The following is a 10,000-nucleotide window of genomic DNA, read 5'->3' as shown; positions in this document are numbered from 1 at the left end:
GCTGTGCTGAGACGTATTTCAGTGACTTACCAGGCAGTCCCACTTCCTCGCTCACGTTCCTCCACATCAGCGTTAAAGGGATAGTTGGTGTTTTTTGAAGTGGGGTCATATAAAGTACATATCTATAGTCGATCTGTTTCCTGTAATCAGTGATCAGCGCAGCCTCAGTTTGGAGCAGCAGAGAGCCGCTCCAGCCCAGACGCTCAGCTTTGTACTGCAGTGAACGGGTCCAGAGAAAAAGAGACATTAACCACCTAAAACAAGGCTCACCTGAAAACATCTACATCAGTTCAAGTTTACGTTGTATAGAGAAAATTCACAGCGCTTCACATCGCTGTCAGACCGGCCTTTCTTTTGGCACTACATTATCTCAACCGTAGAAACTCCGTATCCCTACGCATGAGCGCAACTGCGTAGGGATACGGAGGTTCTACGGTCTGTTAAGTTTTGTTTTTATCAAAAGTAAACCTCTCGTCCAGCAGCTGGGCCTCGCACTGTGTTTCACCGCTCGCAGATCACCTGTTTGGGTCAGAGCTTCAGCGTAGGGATACGGAGGTTCTACGGTTGAGAAAATGTAGTGCCAAAAGAAAGCGTGGTCTGCCGGCGATGTGAAGCGGTGAGAATTTCTCTATACAACATACACTTGAACTGATGTAGATGTTTTTAGGTGATTCTTGTTTTAGGTGGTTAATTTCTCTTCTTCTCTGGACCCGTTCACTGCAGTACAAAGCTGAGCGTCTGGGCTGGAGCGGCTCTCTGCTGCTCCAAACTGAGGCTGCGCTGATCGCTGATTACAGGAAACAGATCGACTACAGATATGTACTTTATATGACCCCACTTCAAAAAACACCAACTATCCCTTTAAGTGTCATCGTACAGCGGTGGGAGATTATTATCCTCTCCTACATCGTGGTTCTGAACGTCTGGACATCAGCGACGTTAACGAGGCTTTAACAACGTTTTCTACTCAGATGAACAACAAAGATTTTCACGTCATCAGAGAATAAATGAGAATTTGCATCAACTCATCGACTCTCCGTCTCTTTTGATTTATTACACAGTGTGAATGTTAAGCGTTTCTTTCACATCTCCAGCTGAAACTATGTTGTTTCTTTGTTCTGTTGTAAATTGTCGCTCGTCCTGGTTTCCTGGTCCAGATCGCTGCTCTTTAAACCTCCAACAGAATGAACGAGTGAAGTTTTCATCCTGTTAGTGAACGCGTCACGGTACGTAGGACGCTCGGTCCGGAGACTTCTGACTTCTGGTCGGGTTTGTTCTGTATAGCTTCCGTGTTTGAGTGCACACTGGCGACTTCTGCTGACCGAACAGGCTAACTTCCTGTTTAGCGCCCGGCTAATTGAATTGTGCGTCTCTTTAATGGATCAAATCAAATCAATTTTATTTATATAGCCCAAAATCACAATCACGTTGCCTCAGTGGGCTTTACAATCTGTACAGTGAACATCATCCTCTGTCCTTAGACCCTCGATTCCAGTGAGGAAAAACTTCACATGTTGATGGAAAAAAAACATTTTAACAGGGTAAAAAAAAACAATGGAAGAACCATGGATCCAGATGAGACAGGAAGCGGGTCGTGTCTCGGGGTCTTCATGGTCACAGTGTGTCAGAGGACGATGTGACAGACCCTGACGGACCTCCTGCGTCATTTCTTACAGGTTGCACCTTTAAATCACTCACCTGGTCCATCAGGTCTCACCTGTGCTGCTCCTGCAGACAGGTGAGTCCTCTCAGCACTCTGCAGGATCACAGGAAACATTCAGACTGATTCTGAGAAAGAGTTTGTTCTCTGCAGACAGCTGGACGGCTGCTGCTCCCTCTGATGGGCTTTGGACCTCCCTCCCTCCCTCTCTCCTCCTCCCTCTCTCCTCCTCCCCTCTCTCCCTCCTCCTCTCTCCTCCTCCCTCTCTCCTCCTCCCCCTCCCTCCTCCTCCTCTCTCCTCCCTCCTCCCCCTCCTTCTCTCCCTCCTCCTCCCTCCTCCCTCTCTCCTCCTCCCCTCCTCCTCCTCCCTCTCTCCTCCCTCCTCCTGCAGCAGCAGACGGGTCGCTGCCTCTCCGCCGCTCGGATCTCATCCCCTCTCCCCGGGAGCTCGACTCTCAGAACCCCGTGTGAAAGTTCCCCTCCTGTGTTCTGGACTTCTCGGTTCGGACCCGGATGCAGAGATTACATGAAGGTTTCAGCGGACAGATGTCGGATGGATTCTTCTTCTTCTTCCTTCTTTTTTTTGCTGTTTGGTTCGTGAAACTTTGCTGAGTGAAGTTTGTGGAAACAAAGTGAGGAGTTGTTGATCCGATGCGTCCGGACCGGCCGGAACCAGAGCAGCGACACCGGGGAGACAGAGACACGATCACCGGCTGCAGGACGTGCATGTCTCCGCTCCCCACCGGCACCGAGGTACCGACCCGTTCTGCTCGTTTACACCGGCTGCCCTCCTTCAGCCCGGGGGACTGTATCTGTTTCTTCTTCTTCTTCTGTTTCTTCTTCTTCTTCTTCTTCTTCTTCCATTTCTACACACAGCTCCAGAGCGGATATCACACATGTCCCTCCAAATTAAGACAGAAATGATTAAAAAACGTAATAAAAAACTTTGAAATGGCAGAAATTCACTCAGAGAGCTGAAACACACGAAGAAGAAACACATTATTTTCACAATAAAAGCCCACATCAGCTCAGGTGTGAGCGTTTAAAGCTTCATGTTTAATAAAGATTTTATCTCATTAAAGTTTTTATTCTTTAAAGACATGAAGATGCGTGCGCGTGCACGCGACCCGTCCAAGTTTAGAGACTCTGCGCGTGTACGTGATCTTTCCTGCTCCTGTGTGTGTGTGTGTGTGTGTCCTCACACATTTTTCATCATCATTTTGTCGCCTGATGTGATTCCTCTGATTGTATCAGTGACGTCATTAACAGCTGATGAGGTCAGTCTGTGTTATGGAGGACCAAAACCGCCAACATTAAAAATAAACATGATTAAAAACAGTTAATTAACGATGCAGAATGTCAGGAGACAGCGTGTTGCCGTAGTAACCGCTGACTGTAGCTGATGCTAGCAGGCTAGCTCAGTTAGCTCAGTTAGTTACGTTTCATTTGATTTATAACATTATTAGTTTTGATTTATGGAAGTGTATTAATTCATGCTTTTACTTCCCATTTGTGTCACAAAACTTATTTTATTTCTTTCCTCTTTTGAATTTCTATCACGGGTCGACTGGTCCACTATCAGCCGGGATGAATAATAATAATAATAATAATAATAATAATAATAATAATAAATTGATAGATAAATGTGAGGCAGGTTAATACAGAGTCAGAGTACAACCACAAATATATATGTGTTATTTTTAATTAATTATTCCAGCAGCTTCTGTCCTCCTGACCGCTCCTCAGTTTTAGAAAGTCAGGATTTAAAGTGGATCACATGTTCTGATCCCGGTCCTGCTCCTCAGAGGATGAACCACTTGGACATGTTGAGTCTGGTCTCTTCTGGAGGCTGCAGTTCACATTGCAGCCTGCAGGGGGCTCCAGCCTTCAGTCATGTGTACTAAACTGTTTTTACTCTTTATCTCTTTCCACAGACTGTCAGTCGGCCTCTGCACGTCTGAGTCTGTCATGTTATATGTTGCTTTTGTAGGAATAAGTTGAGATCCCGTCTCTGTGCCTGTGAGCTGTTCTGCAGACGCTCTCTGCAGGCAGATCTGACACTGATCTGTATCTCCAGAGGGAGATAACATGAATCCGATCCTCCTCTCATCCTGTTTGCTCTCTGCGTCACTTTCTCTCTCTGTCTCGTCTTTCAACGGCTTTTAAAAACAAACTGACCGCACAGAAAAATGTGGAATGTCATGAAGGCACAGAGAGCTTCAGGAGTCAGTGAAGGCACCGTCAGAGGCCCGGTTCAGATCTGGTATCAGCATCTGTCCAGAGTGATCCGATAACCTGCCTGTTAGCAGCAGATGTTTCAAACTAGTAACCACAACATCACCAGACTCCATTAACAAATGTACTGATTTTAAAAGTTGTTTCATGAGGAGAAACAGAACAAACATTATGAAACTGTGTCTCTGACAGATTCTAACTCATTGTGTCCTTCTTGTAAATTCAGCATTAACTGTAAAACATGAAGCCAACTATTAACCACATTTCACCAGACTCCATTAACAAATCAGCTAATTTAAGGAGTTGTTGAGAAGTGTAAAGCTTTATAAACATTATGAAACTGTGTGTGTGACAGATTGTAACTCATTGTGTCCTTGTTGTAAATTCAGCATTAAATCTTTCAGCTGAAGTTGTTTGTCTCCTTGTAAAAAGTGTCAGTTTGTGGCAGCATGTCTGTACCAGCCTGTCTGCTTCTGTGTCTAAAGTGCTAAAGTCTTACCTGCCAACATTGATCAGCTGTTTGAACACACTGTTTACACTGATTTCACCATTTACACTCCATTTATGAAAGAAGAAACATGTTATTGATCTAAACATGTCACATGTTACAAAGACACTAAACAGGAACAATATAGGCTACTTCTTTGTCCCCGTGGAGAAAGTCCCCAGACTCCCTTAACAAATGTGTCAGTTTAGTGAGTTGTTGAGTTGGAGACACTTTATAAACTCTGTGAAACTCTGTCTCTGACTCATTCTGCATTATTTGGACCTTCTTGTTCATTCAGCAAATGTTCTACATGAACTTCTGTCTGTCTTTGAGTAGAAACATGGAGTCTGTGTGTCTCAGTGATGGACGGGTTGATTTAGAGTCACAGCAGCTGTTTATAGATTATTAGAATTGTGGCGGTGTGTTCAGGTTCTTTGGAAAGACTGGGACGTTTCTGTTTTAAATGACAGGAAGGTTCTTGTTAATGTTCAGAACTCTGAGAGAAAACCTTTTCTCATTGGCCTGTCCCCAGACGTCCAGTGACTAATCACACGCCACTTCACTGGAGGGTGTGTGTGTGAGTCTTGGCTTCATACTGTGTGTGTGTGTGTGTGTGAGTGTGTGTGTGTGTGTGTGTGTGTGTGTGTGAAGGTTGACTCATTGGGAACTTCACCTCTGCGTGTCAGCCAGTAAGACCCTTCGATTACCGCCTCAGAGAAACACTAGTGGAATTATAATTGCATGTGTGCTTGTGTGTGTGTGTGTGTGTGTGTGTGTGTGTGTGTGTGTGTGTGTGTGTGTGTGTGTTGGCAGGCAGATGACAGCTGAGTCTTTCTGAGCATCGATCTCACTAATAACACACTTCGTCGAGAGCAAACACACACGTCACTGTATAAACTGGGTCAAACTGACTTCTTATTGATGCTGAGTGTGTGTGTGTGTGTGTGTGTGTGTGTGTGTGTGTGTGTGTGTGTGTGTTAACTGGACCTGAGCTCGGCGCTGAGCTGCTGTCAGGCGGTTCTGGATGGACAGAATCATTCTTGCATTGTTTGTTTGTAGGAGAATAAGTCGATGATGATGTCATAATAACTCAGCTTTTCTTTTTGCCCAAATTTGGAGGAAGCAGCTGGTTGCGTCCTCGGTATCCCATAATCCTTTGCAAGCTGTCGCAACAGTCTGTGTGTGATCATTTTGGCATTCCTGGAATTTGAGCTTGTGCTCTGTGGAAAGATGTTTCAGCATATTTCTGGTGTTTCCGCTCCGACATGAAACGATTCGTCTCTCTGATGTCGTCTTCACTCGTGAGGTGAAGCTTCACGCTCCACGGTTTCTTCTTCTTCTCTTTCATCGGTCGCGTGTTTCCAGATGCTGAGCTGAGGTGATGTCATTGTCTCGCGGATGTACGACTGTCCGGAAACTGTTGATGATGCGCACTGATTGGTTTCATTTTTATTTTATTTTGTTGTTTAGAACAAATTGTAAAATTCTCATTAGAATAGTTATTTTATTTTATAAAAACAACAGAAACATTTGGAGAACATGTGAATGTGAGCAAACCCACTTTTTCTTCTTCTCCTTTTTACATTTTCTTCTTCATCTTCTTCTTCTTCTTGAGATGACCCATCTGTAAAGATGTTCTGACACTTGCAGCTCATCACGGGTGAACAGGTCCAAAGGTTCTGGATGACTCTGGATGAAATCTGTGCTCTCTGTGACATTTTACTGTTGTATAAAATGAGTCTTTTTTTTGTGGCATCTTTATTTGTTTGTCGGAACCATAAATGGGATGAAACCACAGAGCGACCCAGTAAGTGGGGATGTCTCTTATTTCCTGCGGCCCGGCTGAGTGATTTAATGGGAGCAGAAGAATCTTTGGATCGCGGAGACGAATCAAAAGCAGAGTCAAGAACTCTATTCAGAACCACTTTGTCTGAAACAGAGATGAAGTGCAGAAGAAGAAGAAGAAGAAGAAGACAATGAGCTCAGACTGCAGAGGGTCCAACTGGACAGGGAGGAGAGGAAGGAGGGAGGAAGGAGGGATCGAGGAGGGAGGAAGGAGGGATGAAGGAGGAGAGGAAGGAGGAAGGAAGGAGGGATCGAGGAGGGAGGAAGGAGGGATGAAGGAGGAGAGGAAGGAGGGATGAAGGAGGAGAGGAAGGAGGGATGAAGGAGGGATCGAGGAGGAGAGGAAGGACTCTTCATTTGTCAGAATAATAAACATGCAGCAGGATTTTCAACATGGACTCAGTTTGTTTGGAGACATGAAGCCTCGTCCTCCTCTTCTCCTTCTTCCTGTGTCATCCCTCCTTCTCTCTCACTCCTCCTCTCCTCTGTCCGTCCAAACAAACTCTCCTTCAGCGTCTTTAAAACACACTTTCATTCTTGTTCCTGCTTTAACAAACTCTCTGTTTCCTCTTTCTTCCTCCTGTCGCTCAGCTGTCGTCTGACAGGAGCTGGGATCATGAGGCTCTGTGGCGCAATGGATAGCGCATTGGACTTCTAGCTAAATACTGGACAAGTGATTCAAAGGTTGTGGGTTCGAGTCCCACCAGAGTCGACCTTTATGCCTCTCCACCATGAAGTGATGTTTCCTCTGCAGACAGCGCTGCAGTCCTCCGGCCTCAGTCGTTCCTCTGAAGTTAATTTCTCTTCACAGAGCTGAAATCTTCTTTCAGATGAAACTGTGTTCAGAAAAAATGTACGAAATGCTGCTTTAATTCACGTTGTCATGGTTCTCGACCCTTCTTGACTTCAGGACGTGACGCACACAGATGTTCAACGATCCACGATGTTATGGACAGTCAGCGGAGGTCACAGGTGATCTCAGAACCTCTCAGACAGCGCGTTGGACTTCTAGTCAGATTCAGGAGGAGACATTCAAAGGTTGTGGGTTCAAGTCCCACCAGCGTCAACCTTCAGATAAAGTAGTTGAGGAGTAAAGGTAATAATAATCTGCCTCCTTTGACACTTTATATGTCTCTTAATATATTTTCTGAGCCTAAAATACAATAAATATTTATTGATAATAGATCAATTATTAGACTGTAAGAAGCAACGTGCAGTTATATCAACATAATGTTTGTTGTGGCAGCAGAAATGTGAAGGTTGTTGGTTTAAATTCACCAAAATAGAATTTTAGCTTAACAGTCTGCGGCTCTGTGGCACAATGGACAGTGTGTTGGACATCTAGTTTGACCCTGTAGGAGTGATTCAAAGGTTGTGGGTTCAAGTCCCACCAGAGTTGAGCTTTATAGAAGGAAACAGTTACTGGTTGAAGTAATCATGAGATACTACTTGAAGTACAACAGAACCAAGTGTGATGGCCTGTCCTAGTGTGAGGCTGGTGCAATGGACAGGTTGTTGGACTTTGAGGTAAACATACAAGGAGTTATTTAAAAGCTGTGGGTTCGAGTCCCACCAGAGTCGTACATAACTCTCAGTGTGTTAACTTAAACTAAAGCCCTCATTGAAACAGCTGATGTCATGATTGGGTGTTCTTCTTGCTCTTCTTTAAAGAAGTATTCAAAGGTTGTGGGTTTCAGTCCCACCAGAGTCGACCTTTATGCCTCTCCTCCATGAAGTGATCCGATGTTTCCTCTGCAGACAGCGCTGCAGTCCTCCGGCCTCAGTCGTTCCTCTGAAGTTCATTTCTCTTAAAAAAAAGCTGTTCATGGTCGTCATTGTTTTTGACCCTTCTTGACTTCAGGGAGTGACGCACATAGATGATCAAGGATCCACGATCTCATAGATAAGGAAAGAAGATCACTCTCTGTGGCTCTGTGGCAAAGGTTGTTGGTTTGAATTACTTATAAGTTTAACTTTTGATACTATATTAAGTTCTTTCTACTGTTCGTTTACTGTCATCGCTAAGCTACGTTAGCCAAACAAAGCTAATGACAGCTGACTTAAATGTTACGTAACATTGCGACTGAAAGCAAAAGACCCTCTGGCTCTGTGGTGCATTGCATCGCATGATGGATTCCTAGATAACCACAGGAGGAGGTATTCAGAGGTTGTGGGTTTGAGTCCCACAGAGTCGTGCTTCAGAGAAAGTTGTGGATGATTACAGGCATCAGTGGAGCTCCGAACAGGCTGCAGTCACTTCCTCCACCAACAGAGTGTTTGTTGAATGAACACAAGCAGTCGTTGATTTCACAGGAGGCCGAAATCAAACGCACCCAAACCATCTCCAGCATCCAGAGAAGTCTTAATATCCAGCCAACGCAGCGCAATTATGGGATGTGGGAGGATGGTTTCCCCGGCGACCACTGTTTGTCGTTTATAATAATTAGTCCGACAATTTAGTGAAGTCTGAGGTCGGACAGAGGCCTCGCTGTGAGGTACAGAGTGTGTGTGTGTGTGTGTGTGTCTGTGTGTGTGTGTGTGTGTGTGTGTGTGTCTGTGTGTGTGTGTGTGTGTGTGTGTGTGTGTGTGTGTTCCTGGCGACAGATGTATACCGCAGTGTCTCCAACCTCAGAGCAACGCAGTAAACAACATAAACAACACACAAATACACAAATACATACAGTAAATATATATGATTAACACACACACACACAGAAAGACAGAGTCAGTGTGTGACTTCATGTTGACATGAGGCTCTGTGGCGCAATGGATAGCGCGTTGGACTTCTAGTACGACCCTGTAGGAGTGATTCAAAGGTTGTGGGTTCGAGTCCCACCAGCGTCGAGCTTTAACGACAGTAAGGTCAAGATAGCGAACTTGTTGATTGTTGGTTGACCCCTAAACTCACGTTGTCACACTCTGCCAGATTAAATAAACTGAGGTCTGCAGCCTGCTGAGCCCTCGTTAACCCTCAAAGAATTTATGCAAAGGTTGTGGGTTCGAGTCCCACCAGAGTCGACCTTTCACGTCATTGACTGAAGCTTTCTTATCCAGTCTTGCTCTGTGCATGATGAACTTTATAACACTTTGGTGAAAACAGGAGGACACACGTTCGCTCTCATGTTCTGGAAATGAACCAAAACAATAAAAAAGTTTTGCTCGTTGAGATTCTGGGCAGGAGGAGAGCGAGGAGCTGCTGGTGTTCAGGGAACAGAAACATGTAGCTAGCTAAACAAGCTTTTTTAATCCAGTAAATAAATATGTTAAATCCACAGTTTGAAACAGCTCCCCTGCAGCAAAGCTATCCTTACAGCTGCTTTGTGCTAATGTTGTTAGCCCACTCAGGGGGCTGTGAGCTCTGTGCTGTTGAGTTAGTGTTAGACGGTCCACCAACTCTGATGGGACTTGAACCCACAACCTTTGAATCACGCCTACGATGTCATACTAGAAGTCCAACACACTATCCATTGCACCACAGAGCCACTGTGTCCAACTCGCTCACACAGAAGAAAACACCTCAGATTCATATAATTAAACATAAACAATAAATGTGGCACCGCTGTCAAGCATGTTAGCATGTTAGCATGTTAGCATTGGGACATTTTGGCTGCACTTTCTCTGCCATTCTTGTGCGACTAGCTCGCTAATAGCTTTAGCGATACATCAGCTGAGTTACAGACCTGCGACTGCTGCAGGGACTCTGTCAGATCTGTTGGTGCTGTCAGGATTTTTAAAGATTTACTACAGATATAACCCAAAATGTTAGAAATTAC

General features: G+C 44.8%; 2 non-coding genes across 2 annotated transcripts; both read left to right on the top strand.

The window, feature by feature from the left end:
- The first annotated feature begins 6,847 nt into the window (after positions 1-6,847).
- Positions 6,848-6,939, top strand: trnar-ucu (transfer RNA arginine (anticodon UCU)). The gene is given in 2 exon segments: positions 6,848-6,884; positions 6,904-6,939. It is a non-coding gene; the product is annotated as a tRNA-Arg (tRNA).
- Positions 6,940-8,979: 2,040 nt separating this feature from the next.
- On the top strand, positions 8,980-9,071 carry trnar-ucu (transfer RNA arginine (anticodon UCU)). Its single transcript is given in 2 exon segments — positions 8,980-9,016; positions 9,036-9,071. It is a non-coding gene; the product is annotated as a tRNA-Arg (tRNA).
- Positions 9,072-10,000: the final 929 nt, after the last annotated feature.

Source organism: Sparus aurata, chromosome 2, assembly GCF_900880675.1.
Source record: "Sparus aurata chromosome 2, fSpaAur1.1, whole genome shotgun sequence".
Lineage (NCBI taxonomy): Eukaryota > Metazoa > Chordata > Actinopteri > Spariformes > Sparidae > Sparus > Sparus aurata.
The sequence above is the reverse complement of the archived record's forward strand: the minus strand, read 5'-3'. Positions and strand labels throughout refer to the sequence as shown.